The sequence below is a fragment of the Aplidium turbinatum genome, chromosome 12 (genome assembly GCF_918807975.1).
Source record: "Aplidium turbinatum chromosome 12, kaAplTurb1.1, whole genome shotgun sequence".
NCBI lineage: Eukaryota > Metazoa > Chordata > Ascidiacea > Aplousobranchia > Polyclinidae > Aplidium > Aplidium turbinatum.
Window position 1 is genome coordinate 9,027,866 of NC_137483.1, and position 17,126 is coordinate 9,044,991.

Here is a 17,126-nt window from a genome sequence, read left to right on the forward strand (position 1 = left end):
ACTTCAAAATGCCAAAAATAGCTTCAAACAACTTTTAAGTTTGAAAGCTACGATATAGGCCTACTGTGGAACAAATATTTTAAGTTTTTGCATGAGTAAATTTGTTAGGAGTATTGAAACATTTTGAATTCAAATGTCCTAGTTTCTCGACATTTTTCTCCTTTAACAGATTGAACATGCTTGAGCAGCTGTGACCTTCCTTATGAGCTTCATCCAAATTGTTCTGTCTTCTATTTTTACTGATAATTCCTGCATGCTTTTCAGTCCCGTAATTTGCTTGGTGATATCAAAGTAGTTCAATTTTTTTATCGTCCTTTTGTTCGTTTGTCTTGCAACATCCCATAGTCAGAGATGTAGCCACACGGGGCTTGGGTGATCAATCGCATCTCCCCAAAAAACATGTTTATAATACTGCAGTATCACAACGTTTTAATAACTGAAAATATCTGCAACCCCAGCAGTTGCTTTTGCCCCTTAAAGATTTTCAAGCAACGTCACTGTTTTCAGTCAACATTATATTTTCCAATGAGGAATGAGTTGTAAGTGTAACATAAGTTGCTTCTTGCAATTTGTTGGAAATATCGTACATTTCAAAACTTTTCAATATCACGTTTTTGCATAATATTCAAACCTCGCATCTATACGTGGCAATCGAAAGTTTGCAGTACAGTAGTCTTAATTTTGCATTTTTGCCAATTGACCGACATACAAAATGTTTTAGTGACTTTAGGCGCCAGGCCCGTTGAGTCATTAAGAATGACCAAATGCGAATTTTCGAAACAAAAGTTTTCATCGTTGTAATTTTAAATCCTTGTTAGTTTAAGCGATTTAACAGTGATTGAAAGAGGAACTGACAGGGTTGACTAAAGTAGGCTATTTAAATGACTAATGCCGTATGTTATCGTTATGTAAAGTGCGTTTTCAGTGGACATTTGTGGCAACGGTTTGTAAAAACAATTCCTCATAGTAAAAAGCCTCTGACTTCATTTATTTTTCAACAAAGCTCAAAAAACGTGTTCCTAAATCTACTTCTCGTTTAAAAAAACAAGTAGTCTGCAAGGCAAAAAGATGTTATGATTCCGTAGTTTCAGCGTTTAGTTGCTGGATAGAGTTGGAGTCCCGGTTGGATTATTGAAACTTAACTGCGAAAAACAAGTTTTATTTTCCAACGAAATCCGTCTATTTACCAAATAAAATGAGCGCTATGAACCTAGCCATTATGACTAACCTTGTACACACAAAACCCTTACAAAGCTTGACGACTTTTCAGCGGGCGATAGTATTCATCTGACGTGATGTTTTCAAAAACACAAGGGGTGTTTACCACGAGAGAAAGCTTGACCAAGCGGACAGATGTGTTTGGCAACATTCCGGCATTGAAGTGTTTCGTGCAGAAATGATGGCGAGGTTTTAGCTAAGCTTCCGAAATTGGAATAGGCTAAGTCTGCACAACACCCACAATATTTTAATATTAATTACTATGCCAGGAACTTATTTTTGTTGGATTCATAATGATTTGTCGTAACAGTCAAGGTTGGTGCAACTACAACAACATCGAAAGACGGTTAAACAATTTGCTAACAAAACCGTCTCACAGCCAAAAAACTAGGTTCACTTTACGTTGATTCAATGCTTACAGACTGGATTTCCACCATAACCTTTTCATAAGATATTACATGCCATAGGTAGGTCCTGCACTAGATCGATCATTGTCCGCTAAGCCAATTCTATTTTTGAGCACAAATCAAAGCTTATTAGTTTCTCTTTCATGGACGACAAGTTTACAACTTCAGGTAATACAGTACGCTAGAATGGAAACTGTTAAAAGTTTCAAAGATAGATTCTACATGTTGTGAACATGTTACATTGACAGGCCAATTAAATACACAACAAAATGAGAAAAAGGAATAGAAAACTTTAAGTGCGAATCAACCATTTCTTCAAGCCGATGTTAAAAAGTTTACAGTTTGCATATCATGTGATGTAATTTCCGAAGCCCGTTATGAAATGATTTAATGGCCCCTTTACTAAATATCTAATCACTACAACAAACTTACTAATTTTTTTAAATCATTGCTGATGTTGTAGTTACATTTGACTCCATTTAATGATTAAACATCTACTAATATGAAATTTCTTTGTGGCATGTAGCCAGCTTAGTGTACTAATTATGTGGGGTGTGAAATACGCTCTTAGGATAGAAACAAATTCTTCAAAATGTTCTATACAGTAATGGACTGAACTTAAAAAAACTCATAGACTACCTTTTCAAAATTATATCTTTTTAACTTGCAACAGTTTGTCAAAAGCTGCAGTTGTTAAAACGTTAAATTCACAACAGTTTTTGATGCTGGTTTGATGCGCTTTCTAATGCACAGTTGCACTTGGACTGTCCAGTGTCCATTTTGTGTGCAAATTACAAGCAAGCAAGGGTAACCTTTCAATGTAACATTCATGTTACAAGAAGAAAATGTCAAACTGTGAACTACCAATGAAAGTTCAATGGTACGACAAAATAAAGAATATAAATTTGTGGCTTGAACTTGTGTTTTGTTTAACAATAACAACTATACCGTTCACTCTCTTCTCTGCTGATATTTAAGTTTCTTGTTGATAGTTAACATTTAAACGGTCTTTTTCTAGCTTCCAAATTTGCACGCGATAATTTTTTGTCTGCAAGTTGAGTTTTCATTTTGCACGTTTGATTGATTTCAGCAACATGGTCCTGTGTTTTACCATGCTAGCCAGGTGGTCACTTATACCTGGTCTAGCCCTCTGAAGAAGGCAGTCGCGTCTGTTAAACGAAACGTCAAAATAAAAGCAGATTGTCACTTTGTACACCTTGTGATGGTTCAGCTAAATTTGCACCAGTAGAATGCATCATGTTATTTAAGAAGTGTCATAACAATATCACTTCAAACGAGCTTATTCAACAAACCTTTGAACAAAATTCATACACTGAAGCAAGGATTTTTACGCATGTTTTCTGCTTGAGTGAACAAATAAAGACTCTAGTCATAAATTAAATTGTTATTGAACATTTGCGCCGTAAAAGGGTCGAAAAACAAAACTATTTATTGACACGGCACTGCACATGCGCGAACGAGTAATTTCCTCGATTTTTTCAGTAATTCTTGCCTGACAGACTCATTAACCTGGCTTGTTTTAGAACAAAGAGTCTGTGAGTCAAAAATAGCCCACTTTTAACCGCAATTTAAAAGTGATCATTTTGAGGCCGTCATGCGTCACGGATGACTCGTCGTTGCCGTCACATAACCAATAAACAAAGACTTGTTTTTCGTACTTTATCAAAAACGCCAACATGGTTCAAACTCGTGTTGTTGAATTGACAGTTGTAAGCAAGCTAGTCAGATTTAATTTAAGTTCCTTTTATAAATAGGTTGCACGTTACACCCAGTTATCAAATTTCATTAATTCGCATCAGCACTGCATCTGGCAACGTTTGAACAACGTGAAGTAGATAAATTTTTGTATCCTTTTCTTGGAGTAAATAAATTAAACGTCAAGCATGATACCAAGTAAACGTAGTCACACTCAGGTGACTGGAATCACGTGACCAACGTGTCATCATCAGCCAACAAGCCAACAAACAAATGATGAAGCAGTAGCTGTTGTTGGAACAAGAGAACAAGGAAACAACAAGGACTTGTCATAGTCTTTGCGCAGACGCACCTGTCAGGCTAGCACATACCCAGACACCAAAATCTATTATTTTTACATTGACTCAGCGTCTAGAGACATTGAATCAATGTAAAACTGATAGATTTTGCTGGCTGGATAACTCGCATTAACCCTCAAACGGCAACTAATGAACAGAAAAAAGGTCAAGGGTGTTATTGCAATACCCATGCTCTTCAACCAAAAACATCTTCTACAAAACATGTCGTACGATGTCGCTGTCTAGTTAACTGTTGTGCCTTTTGCAGAAGATCCATAAATTGTACTTGCTTCGGTATACAAAAATTGGAACGATACAGAGATTAGCAGGATGACACGCAAAATCGTGAAGCGTTCCATATTTCTTTAAAAAAAAAGAACAGAAATTGATTTTAGTACAGTATTCACATTTTTTTTATATTTGTAAAACTTTAATTTGAAAATTACATTTGTGCTACGACGTTGAATCATTGTCATGTTGCGCAGAAAATATTTTGTTAAAATTAAACGCCTGGGATGTTTTTGTGGGCAAACTTTAACTAGTGCATTCCTAACATAACCTACATTGTCCAGTGATATTTATGAACAGATTCTCTATCTGTTTATACATCATAACGTTAAATTGAATCTTCTGAAGTGCCTCAAATATTATTATTAGCAGTTTATTACTATTTGTTCAACATAATAAGCAGCTTTTCGACCTATTACATTCATACTTTGGACTTGAGAAAAACGAATTTTTCTTTCCCTATTTTGACAATGATTTCACAATTTAAATATTTCAATTCTTCCGTTCCTGCTGTAAAATTTCTCATAATTATATTTTAAGGACCTTAGCGGATCAAATATTTGATTTTGCAATAAAAATGGATTTCGTATATCTTTAATGTGCAGCTATAAGTGAAGATGTAAATAGCTTTGCTTTGGCACATTCCATGCTAAAATAATAATATTTTACAATGCTTTGTTTGTGTAAGGCTTCAAGTTTGAGCTTGAATAAATTGTTAAAGCAAATAAGCACGCGGTAGATCGCGGTATTTTGTCCTTTTTTGGACAGAAGATGTTTATTTAACAGGGTCATGCATAGATTTTGTGCAGCTTTTACTATTTTTGTGCAGCCTTAGTTTTGTACGGCTTATTATTCCCCCTTCAAATCAACAAGTCTTTGCTGATTCAATATGCCAAATGATTCACAAAGAAAATCCGCCGAAACTTCTGAAATCCTTTCAGCAAACTTCGGCGTGCTGCCTGCTGTTCAAGCAATAGGCACAGAAGCAACAACTATCCCTGAACAACAGGCGTCGCTAGGTCAGATGCCATAAAACTTTTAATTGTAAAAATAAAGTTTTTTCTTACTATTTGAGCGGGGTGTATGAGTAAAAGGTTTGCCAGTAAACAACACGATTTGAGATAGCTCTTTAATTTGATCTTGGTGATTACGTTATCGGGTTGCTTTTGCAGTAGCATGATGCAATAAAAAAACATCATTTTGAATTTTTTATGTCGGTTTTTTGAAGTTACTTTGTGAATTAGTTTCGACAAAATAACTTGTCCCGAACAACCCCGCCAACCTGGTAAACCTTGTCGCTCCTTTAAGGGAGTAATTTTCTCGGGAACTCATGTTTCTCCAACAAGTGTATGCCCGTACCCGCAATAGCAAACAAATACATGCTGCAACTTTGATAAGAGCTCTGATTTAGATAAAATATTACAGCTATTTGGTGGTGATATCACGTTGACATCAAATTTGTGAGTGGACCTTCTCGTCTTCATATCCAGGTCAACTGCTATCAAATACCTTGCCACACCGGTTTACAGTGAAATGCGAGCTGTCATAAATCTTTGTGTTTTAGTCGCTTTGAGCTACCACATCGTAATTGCACTAAAGCGAATAATATAGTTTCATGTGATCGGGACTTCAATGATATTAAATCACTATTGCAAGTCATGCTTATTAAGTGCAAGAAAACCTATCTCAAAGACTAACTGTTGAAATAACCAGGACAGAAGATTTTAAAACGTGCAGTCAAATTTATGAAACATAACGTTTCAAACATTGTAAAAATGTCAGTAATTCTGCACTAGCTGCATCAAGTGTAATTTTGTGCTTTTATTTGATAAAGTTAAAAAAATTGTCATTTCCTCCAGGGAAGGGAATCTCACACCAGGCCAGAGGGGCACGATCCTTGAGCAAAAAATCAAACAATACGATTTTAAAACTTTTACAGTAGCCTACAGTTCCCGTTTTCAACCCAAAGCATTTTTTATAACGAACTGTTAAATGAGCCCATTGTTCCAGTAGTACAAATGGTGCTTTTGTATGAAAATTGATATAAAGTCAATAGGAAACCTTGGAGGCTTTTGGGCCGTAATAATCTCTCTGGACCGCTAAATGGTGATTTTGTATTGAGACTTTGTCTCTCAGGAAGATCATTACTTAAACGTTAGCTTGGTGATGTATCTCACACAAGAAGTCACAAAATCCAATAGCCTACTAATTTCTCTTTAGTCGTCATCTTTTCACAGCGTTTCTCCTTGAAATATTAGAAATTATTTGTTGAAACTTATGGTGACAACAATTTGATAATATTAATCAAGCTTACTTAAGCCTGCTTTCATCACAGGATTTATTCTATTTTGCAATAAATGGCACAGCGATGAGAATACATCCTCTTGAAATCCATATCAACAACAACAAACACGACCTTCATAGTAGTGTTGCTCCACTCAAGAAAGCGGATTAAGAAAACTTAAGGTAAATAGAAATCTGTGATCCTGCTGCAATTTGTGCGTAAAGCTTGGTTAACGTTGGCTCGACGGCTGAAGACGTTTGATTTAAAAAACGATAAATACGATTTAATAACTCACTCACAAATGTCCTGAAGTTACCCCAAACAAATCGCAGGTGCTTGTGTGAGTTTCTATTCATCCTAACGACATTGCAACAGGTTTAAAGTCCTGTTGGTGCTCCATTTTCATATTGACTGAATTAATTCGCGGAAGAAATAAAAAAGATTGCTGGACTGCTAGTACAATGGTAGCCTACTGGTCACAGCGGTAAACCATAATCTCTTCGTGGGAAAATTGTAACATAAGATTCCCGAATCCGTTCGTCTAAATGTAATGACCGAAAGAAACACTCCTCTGAAACGTCTATTCAAAATTGTATTTCTGTAAAATTAGCCACCTGGCTGTCGAAATTGGGATGCAACACCGTACACCTCTAAAGCTTGTTACTACAGAACAAACTACTTAGATAAAGACGGAATTTTTGTCCAGCTAGCAAGCACTAAGCAAACAGTTAAATGTGCGACTAACTCTCAAGCAACCATTTCACGAATGACCAGAATAGATATCAATATTTCAAACTCACGTACGCAGTACTGTGACGTAATAGTGAAAGACATTGTCATGCAATTCAAACAGGTGTTCAAAGGCGGTGATGCAATGTTTCATGTTTAAACAGGTTTGACACAAGTCTTACGAACGATGGTGCAATTTTGGCTCATTTTCTAGCAACTTCCATGACGTAAGATGCCAGCTAGGTTAAGTAGACCATAACGGTTTTCATATGACGTTTGATTAGGTGAACCATTGTTGGGAACACCTACATGGCTTCATTTTTCGTCCCAAATACTTTAAATTTATTTCTTTTATTTTGGCATTTATTTTGCTTAAGTGGCGAGGTCAGACGTTTTAAAGTTTTCACTCTATTTGGCGCTGTCATTGACTTTGTCTGAATAAACTCATACAGATATTGGTGTAGAGTAGACTCTGTAGAGACTATTTGTCCAACCAACTTTCTTTTGTTGTGCTTCTTGGCCGCTGTGAAAAGTGTCTGACCAGGTTACCCTATCAGGAAAGTTTCCAGTAGCACCGTTACATAAGAGCAGATGCTGCATTTTCGCGAATGTGTTGGCTACAAGAAATACATTGATGTCAAACAGCCTTGCAACCAGAGCTGCATGAGAGTGCCTTGAAGGAAGCAAAAAAGATTTGTAGAAAGTACCGTACTCACTGTAAAAGAACAAACCATCAATACGATGAAATATAGCAAGAGAAACGTTTCAACTGATATCTTTTAAAAACACGTAGGCACGCAGCTAACCTTCTTGCAGAATGAATTCTGCAGTTCAATTTACCAATTGGCCTGGATGGATACAATAAAAATGATACAAGATAAGAAAATATATATATAGGCTAAGATAAGAAAAAAACAAAACAAAAAACGAAACGAGTTGCCAACAAATCGCAGTAACAGACTTTTTAATCTTGCATCTTTGAAACCATTATCACAACCCGAAGTAGTAAAAATAGCAGGCCGGCTACAATTAGGCATTTGCAATATTAATTTTCTCAAATCTTGCAGACCGAATAGCCATAAGGCAAATCGCCACACAACCTTATTTCGTCAATAATGAACTTCGAAAACTGAACATGCCCAAAATGCATTAAAATTAAAAAATTGACAGCATACCACAGGCTCACAATAAGCAGGATGGCTGTGTTTATTTACAGACATCGTGAAGTCCCAAACGTCGAAATCCTTTATGCAAATGATGATGCTATCGAAAGCAGATTATTATTTATTTTTAAAAAGGGCCTCGCACAAATCATTACAACAGAAACAGGCTGGGACAAGACTAAAGTTCTCCTAAAAAGATTCAATCAAGATAATGTCGCTTGCCATATATTTTGATGCAAGATAGAACACTAAAAGTTATGACATTTTTAGCAACGTCAATAGTGTTTGAAAAAGAGATTAAGGTAGGATAACCTTAAAATTTCTAAATATTATTACGGGTATATCAAAGAAGAAATATTATGGCTTCTAAATCTTGCAACACAATTTGTGCTTTGGGAAGCAATGAATTGTAGTAGACTAAAAAGAATCCTATGCAGTTTATGTAAACTTTTATTACAGAACACATACTGACATAACACAAACTAATGCACATCTTTGCACCGATTTTTATTTTACAAACGTTTATTTGTTACAGAGTTGTAACTGAAACAATGGTTCTGCATAGGCCAAACGTTTTTTTCGTGTGGTGTCCTAAAATAAGTGCAGTCTTATTTGATATGTCACCTTCTTCACGCCAACAGTTCCGAGAAAAATGATAACAACTGTTGAAAATACGATATAAACACTGTAATGATCATTAAAAACTTATCAATCATTTGGTATCTGACAGAATGTTGATATAAGAAATGTCAACTTCGGAGAGTAATGTCGCACAGCCTACAAATTTTCTGTTGCTAAAAGATACGCAGTGTTGCCTTTGCAAAAACATGTTGTTGGTTGCAAATTACAAAAGTTAGTCGACGAGTGAAGATTTATTACTCTTGATATAAGCTACTTACCATATCTAAACACAAAAACTTTGCATTAATCTTAGATTCATGGTCGGAATAACCATCTGGTATGGTTGTCATGATAATCTTCTGTCTTTTCTCAAGACGATTGGATTTTCAAAGTCGATTTTAGGTTTTTCTTCTGAAATTTTGCAGCTAGCAAAAGTCAAGTGATATCCCAGCCAGAATACTTCGAATGAACGTCTGCAGATATTAGAATGATATAAAAAAGTATGATGCGCTGACTAAAATTACCCAGCAACACATAATCTTGAAACAATTTAAGATTTTTTTTTCAGAAATATCAGTTTTGCATCCTCACAAGTGCAAGCACTTTTCTTTAATCAAAAAATCTAAACGGATTTGAAGCGTCACATTGACTTACACAGATAACTTATAAGCTAAAAAGTCATCAGTTATCATCATTTTTCATCAGTTTCCACTTGTTTTCTTAAGAGTAAACTATAAATGCCATCAAGAAATCGCTACGATTGGTTCATGAATATCAACACATTCTGCGTTAGCAAGATTAGTATCTTTTTATTCATGAACGTGCAACCTACACTACGGTGGAGTTTTCCACAAGCTGCGATATGATCATCATGGAGACAAATCATTTCCTATTTCTAATTTCTACTTTTTGCGTAAATTTCTAAAAAGAGGACATATCCACCACCAGTCATAAGAGGAAATTATTACCCCGAACATTCTATTCGTCAGTTGTAGGCCTATAGCGTAGCTTACTTTTTTTTTCATCTCTACATGTTGATTCACAGTTTTTGATACACAACACCAAATATGACACCGCCTTCACGTGACGTCAAACAGGAGGTTTTCGACAAATTATACAACGCAATATGACGTTTCTGGCAAACTCTCCTAAGAGATAGATATTATATTCAAGCAGCCGCATTTACTTTATTTTTATACTCCACTACTAACGTATCAGTGACTTGCTCACTCACCTTCCATGTCAGAGACTCTGATTCGATTCCCACATCGATCAGCGGCCAATGATGGTTATCCTTCCTGTTTGAGAATGATGGTTTTCACATGAATTCCAACTGTGAGATCTTAAATGCTTAATCAACCCAGGTGTTTTTTTGAATGTTCTGTCACATTTTTAATAGTTGTGGTCAGATAGAGAAACAGGTTGTGGCGGTGTTAGCGCTCCTTTCTGTGCTTCTTTTATCTTACAGCTTTAGACTTGGGAAGACAGTTTCCAACGACGCTAAAAATGACGACAAAACGAACTGCCTATTTCACCTCAATATAGGCTACCGTAGGTCGAGTGAGTAAGTTTTTCTAATAGCAAAAAATTCAGATGAGTATGTAGGTCGAACATGGAAGAATGGGTCACACAAGTTTCAAGGAAGATGATTGAAGTTTAGATTTTCAAAAGCAAATTTCCACTCAGCTCCACTCTTAGCAGTTTAGTGATATGAAGACCAGGATATCTTTGCAAAGGATTTTAATTGACTACAAAAAGTTGGAAGCGAGTTATTAAGTATTCTCTTTATTTTTTAAACTTTGTTCAGCTGTAGCCACCTTCGTGGCTATTCGTGTCAATTGAGTTTGTCATGGATTCTCTAAGCTGTCATCCTGTAAACAATATCTATTGTGATGTGCTACCTACTTGTTTTAGTTATCCTTTGGACAGGAAAAATGCTTCTGTTAAATTTAAACAAAACCTATCCCATCGTAATAAACCAGAGTAGGGCCTTTGTTTAATAAACAAAAGAAGAATTTATTTGGAGTTTTAGGTGATGGGACCGCGTGCGGACGGCCTTTAGAAAAGGAGCCTCACGATAGTCAACCCTCAGGGCCAGAAAGTGTGGAGAGCCACCATCAAGACTGATCGATGTTTGCTGACGTCCATCCTCACATCACTGGGATGAAAGAACGGAAATCCGTGGAGTCGTGATAGTAGCAATGTTAATGAAAACAAAATTTATTTATGTATAGAATACTTTATCAAAAAGTTTTCCTCAGTGGACTTTCATGCAGGAAGAAGTAAGAAAGAGAGAAAATAACATCATGTGACATTTGATTTTGAACAAGGCCTCATTTTAAATTTCGCTATCTGGGTTACTCACCAAATCCATTTTCCATAACAATCTTTAAGTCATAAATTGGTGAATTATTTAATAAGTATCCCCTTACTGCTTTTCACTGGAACTCCGATGCAACTCCTTGAGCCGAGGCTTATCAATGTAACCTTCATGAACCTAAAAAAAGGAGAAAATAAAAAAAATATTTTCATTAAGCTTTGTATCTATCAACTCCTGTGTTTGTCAATGCTCTATGCCGTAACAATGACAATGGCTATTTATATTACAGTAGTCAAAATATTCAAATTGACATAAAATAAATAGATTAGACCAGATCTTCGTTTAAACTTTGTAGATATTATTGAATTATTTGCAGGATATTGACCACCAACGTCAATTGGTCAGTTTATCTTTTCTCATTGCATTTAGCCTACACAGTGAATGTCTTGTGAGTAACTTACTGTTTATGTTGGTATACTTTCTCCTATTGCATTGTATCTGCAGTGCCATCAAAGATAGTTTGAGTGGAAATATTATTTTTACATCTTTTGTAAACAGAATTGAAAGTATACAGAGCTTTCTTGTTGTAAAAAGTGAACACATTTGATTTGTGTTGAAATTTAACACGAAAAACAAATTTTGAATACGGCCGCTAAATGGCGCTTTGGTAGCGTGAAAAGTAATCTAACAACAGATATCACCTGAAATACGAGGGGTTTATCTAATTGTGCATTGGTTTACTATTTCAAGTGCCTTATTTGATTTATTACAGCAACTTCACAAATGCACTACTTGAATGCAACCTTTACCTAGGCTAAATTTCCATACAATTTTCTTGCGCGGTAACATCATTCTAACGACAACTCACATTGCCACGATACTCAGAACATCGTTGAAAAAGACTATTATTTTTCCATTAATTTGCCACCAGATAGCAAAACTATTCATTTATACGTCTGCAGACGTTGAATCAATGTAAAAATGACGGGTTTTGCTGACTAGGTACAAACCATTGCAAGTAGAGTAAATGATCAAAGTAAACACTCATGTCAGAACTTGGACCATTTGTCTCGATTGTTATGTTAATGCTTTCTAAGCTTACAAAACAAGAAACTTAATTACCAAGAAGTGCTGCTGGTAGGAAACTCCATGAAAAAACTTTGTGGAAATATATTTTGTTGTCAGCGTTAAAACGAAGTATTTTAATACATCTTCATCCCTTCTAGTAAGACAAAAGACAGGTCAAACAAATTCTTTCTTCTGAGATAATTTGAAATCCCAAAACGCAAATACATCAGATTTAAAATGCGTTTTCTCGATGGCAAGAAGAGTAGAGATCTTTCTTCTTCATTTTTTCTAAGTGATTCAGTATGGAAAGGTCAAGTGAAACAGAAGAAAACAATGTATCATATGATCAATCACGCGAATATGAGATCATGACGTGTATGAAAGATCATTAGCAACCCTGCTGTGGTGTCTTGAGTTTTTTGATTTAACAAGGCAAAGTTGAAAAAGTGAGACGCGTCAAATTGACGAATATCTTCAGACTGTTGTCACATGCAACATCTTGTGAGAGTTCAGCTGAACAACTTCACAAGAGTGCACTAAGGGAACTTTGGTTTCGAATTAGGTGCCTAGAAGAAAATCCAGTTTGCAGACGTTGAATCAATGTAAAAAAACGGTTGATTTGTTGTCTGGGATTCAGTGTTTGGATTCCTTCAAAAGCTATTGCAAACATGCTCACAAAAATAACGCAATTATTGCATGCTTATTAGTCATCACATCAGATGTTGAAACAACGCAAACAAAACTGTTTTTCTAGCTTGAATTTGCACAGAAACAACAAAGAATCAGGAAATCTAAAATAACAGTGAATTTTGACAAAGATGATTGATTGCACAAGCAAATAACAAACGAAGAAAGAAAATCAGACGGCAACATTGCCGTGGTTACAGCCATTAATCTGTTTCAAAGAGAGAGTAATTTTTCATACACTCCAGCACAATAGAAAAGGATTTGCTTTTGTTAAAGCAACTTAGTCTCGAGAGAATCAGAATCTATCAACATCTGGCCACATTGAAACAAAATAAAAAGGAAGAGGTTTTTTCGGTAGATCGCTCGTAATTCGACTTTAAAAAGCGTACACTAAACTTCCTAACCAACAAATATGCCCTTTGTTGCATTGTTTCAACGTCTGACCTAGCGTCAATGCCAAAATCACATTTGCTGGTTGCTGAAGCCTTTACTAAGGTCAGAGCTGAGAGTGCAGACTTCTCCGTTAGAATCCTCTCTACTAAGCGGAGGCTGCGTTTCGATAACTTTCCGAACGAGACAGCAAAATCCGTCATTTTACACTGATTCAACGTCTGCAGATGTTGAAAATGAAAAATGAATGGATTTTGCTGTTTGGAAACAGAGTGGTTGTTGTTAACTCTAGCATTATGGATTTCGTTATGGATGCTAAAGAGCCAAATAAACATAGAGTTTGAAGTCGTTGAACATCACATCAACCTTTTGTTGACCTTTCAGCTTCTGCAATAGCCCATTACACATTCGGACTGAAATGCACTGTGACAAAATATAAATTGCCTCTTAAGTGGTTGTGAATAATAACTTTTGATGTGTTTTCAATGTCACCAAATATTCAAGTCTGATTGATTATTTGGTATCAATCACCTTAAAGTTAGATGAATAAAATACATGCGTCCAAAATTCATAATAGTTGACTTAAAAATCAAATTATGTTAAAATGAAAGAATGAAAAATAGATTATATTTGTCAATAGAAAATCGAAACTGCATCCGTTGCATTTTGAAATATGACTTCATAAAGCTTGCTTGAAAATTTCAACTTTACTTTGCATCATCACGTTTACAGCTGTTCTCCTTTACAAATTCCTATTGCAAGCACATTAAATATACTGAATACTGAAAAGTTTGGGTGTTCATCAGGACAATTATCGTTTCTAGCACTAGTTGCTACGTTCAGTAGCACTAGTTGCTACGTCAGTGAAGCAATAAACCATCTTGTTTGTTGTTAATTTTACTTTCAATTTCATCAGATGAACGTAGCAACTAGTGCTAGAAACGAGCACATTTGTAATTGCTCGTATAAATCTATAAACTAATAAATAAATCACGTCATACCGGCCGATATCGCAAATAACAAAACCGTCATTTTTACATTAATTCAAAGTCTGCAGACGTTGAGTCAATGTAAAAATGACGGTTTTTGCTGTCTGGGATGTTGCGCCATTCCAATATTGGTTCGTGTGGGTATAACTCATGTAAGAACATGGGCGCGTCCGTAAACCCACACAAATCCATTGAAACCAAATCGCTTTAAATCTTTTCAGACTTAAATGCGAGATTGCTATTCATTTTGACAACGGTTTAAGATACCTGTGTTTCAGCACGCCTACGCAATGTGGGGAAATACCTAGATTTGGAATTCATCAAGCGCAGATGACTGGACTGTCCAAATTACTTTTTGTGTTCTTAGAATGACTCAGTGGGGACTGAATGGAATTGCACTGTGTACACTACGGACAATATTGCGACAGGTTTACTATTTTTAGAAACCTCGCCAGACGCGATTGGGTTGAACAATTTTTGTCTACATTCTACAATCAAAAGGGATGTCAGAGTGTAGAGTTTTACGAAATATTGCGCCTTTTTTGTCCGCTACCCAAACATGAAGGCCTGTTGTAGCAGCAAACAGAAAAACAAAAGAAAATCTATCAGTCAACACTTAACAATCAGAAAGCATTTTTTCAAATGATTCGAACACGAAATACAATTGATATCGAAGCTTTATTGATCCGCTTAAACGGTTAGTTTTTACCGGGCCATATATGCTAGGACCTATACAATTAGGTTGTTGATGCATGTAGATGACCTATTCGTTATTAAAGATAATTCTGGATAGTTCTGGAAAATTTAGCAAAATCAGGCCCTAATTTATCACAATGCAGATATAGCATTGCCGTTACCTGCTGATAAATGGATATTTCTGGCAGCAATAATTTGTTCATTGGCAAGCAGCCTACAATGTGGTATTATATTTGCTTAAACAAGCTCACAACAAGTTAAATTTAAACCTTATTGATGATTTAACCTTTCTAATTCATTTAATCCATTTTAGCGACCGAGTATTACGCATTGCGAAAACTTCCTGTTATTATGAATGGTGCTTGTGGCAAAATCGACAAATATCACAAACAAATAGCTGCTGCATGCATCGATGATTTTAGGACTAAAATAGTCATACGACAACACCAGCTATCCCATTATTTTCAATAACGACCACCTTCTGCTATAAAACAGATAATTTCATGTGAGGTGTTTTGTACAGAAAGTGGCATATTATCTTACAATAGACGAGAAGTTTTTAGATTACTATAAGTAACGTAAGATGACTAGCATTCGAAGATAAAAACCATCGTCTTTTTACATCATTTCAACCCGAAAAAGGGCAAAATTTTCAACGCATTCTACAAGAACAGGTTATACAGGTGCATGCTCTCAAAATTGTGAGTAGTGATAAGGTGCAATTTATATTTGTTTTCTGAAATGCCCAAGTCGGTCTGTCAGTGAAGAAATCTCTTGCAAAATGCTGATACTTTTCACATTCCGTAAGGTATGCTTGGTTGAACCATAGTTGAACAAAGGCATCTACAATCTAATTTGTTTGCTTTTTAAAGGGCAGCCTATACCAACATTAAAAAAAGTTATTTTCAGGCAATTGGTATGGTGCTTGTCCAATAAGTAGTGTTAAATAACTCTAATATTGCAAACTTCATGACTTGTAAGTTAGGGTTTGATGTAAGGCCATTTCACAGTTAGGACACGCACTTTGTTATCTATAGATTTAAGCCACATCAAACATTTGAATATTGCTGCATTTAACAAAAGAAACCGCATAGGTTTTTTTGCTTAGTTTAACATAAACAAGCATGCAACGGAAATTTTGCTTTGAAAAGTATTGTTACTTATTGAGTAACGAAAGTAATAACCTATGTTTCGGCTTTTACTGTCTATTTCATCGAATAAACACCGCAGCCACTGTCAAAAAGGCAGCAGTGAAAGGCTAAAATGTTTATCATTTAAATATGAAAATACGATACACTCTAGTTTCAGTTCTAATCTAAGTTTTCGTGGCAGAAATAAGCAAAAAATATCTAAAAAGCTATACACCCTGGGCTCGACATAGAGTGGTATACAACTGGTTATGTTTTCTAAACTCAGCCGCAATGGTTCCAATGTCAACCCCGACACCCGACAGTCCAACTAGCAAATCACTTTTCTTATATTGTTTCAACGTATGTAAACGCTGAATCAACATAAAAAAGCATTGACTTGCTGTGTAAGAATTGAAAGTGAAGAGGCAGAATTGAAATCTATTACGCAACACAATATTGAGAAAAAGTTTGTACAATGAAACTGAAGGCATTTTTTCATTACTTTGTCTTCTGAAAGTGTTTTCAAAGCAAGAGTGACCTTTTCATAAGAACGTCTGCACAATATCTTGCTCTGACGGCAGTGATCATATAAACAAGTTCGCTGTTGAATTGGCGATCTCAATGGTTCTCCCGAGTAATTACCTTACCCTTCAAACCCACACAACTTCACCACTTCAAGAGCCATTTCTGTTGCTCTATCTGATTATTTGTTTAAAGTTAACTTTTCGAAAAGAGATTTCTAATGGTTCTCGACTTCTCGACCTATGACGACAGCTCACAAACGATTTGAGAGCTTAAGTTATCGATTTTGAACGCTTTGTGCTGTAGTCGCAAATAAGCTGCTTACGATGCCCTTGAGTGCTTGATTGAAGGTGCGACGACAAAGAAGTTATGCGCGAGGGTAGGAGCAACATGATGAAGCAGTTTAGAAGAGTAAGTAATTGGAAAAAACTATCAAAAGTGTTTTGCTTAAATTGCTTGAAGACACAGTCTTACGGCAGTGAATTGTCGTCCCTGTAGGGGAAAAAATCATCCAAAATAAATCTTCTTGTAAATCACGCAATTCCATAAAAATCAGCTAC

General features: G+C 35.8%; 1 long non-coding RNA gene across 2 annotated transcripts; it reads right to left on the bottom strand.

Annotated features, from left to right (window-relative positions):
• Positions 1-3,802: 3,802 nt before the first annotated feature.
• LOC145781288 (uncharacterized) lies at positions 3,803-11,121 on the bottom strand. Of its 2 annotated transcripts, none has more exons than XR_014290717.1 (3): positions 9,999-11,121; positions 9,043-9,237; positions 3,803-4,042 (listed from the first exon to the last, which is right to left on the bottom strand). It is a non-coding gene; the product is annotated as an uncharacterized LOC145781288 (long non-coding RNA). The 2 variants fall into 2 exon arrangements; XR_014290716.1 differs by lacking the exon at positions 3,803-4,042 and adding an exon at positions 8,698-8,805.
• Between the last annotated feature and the right edge of the window lie 6,005 nt (positions 11,122-17,126).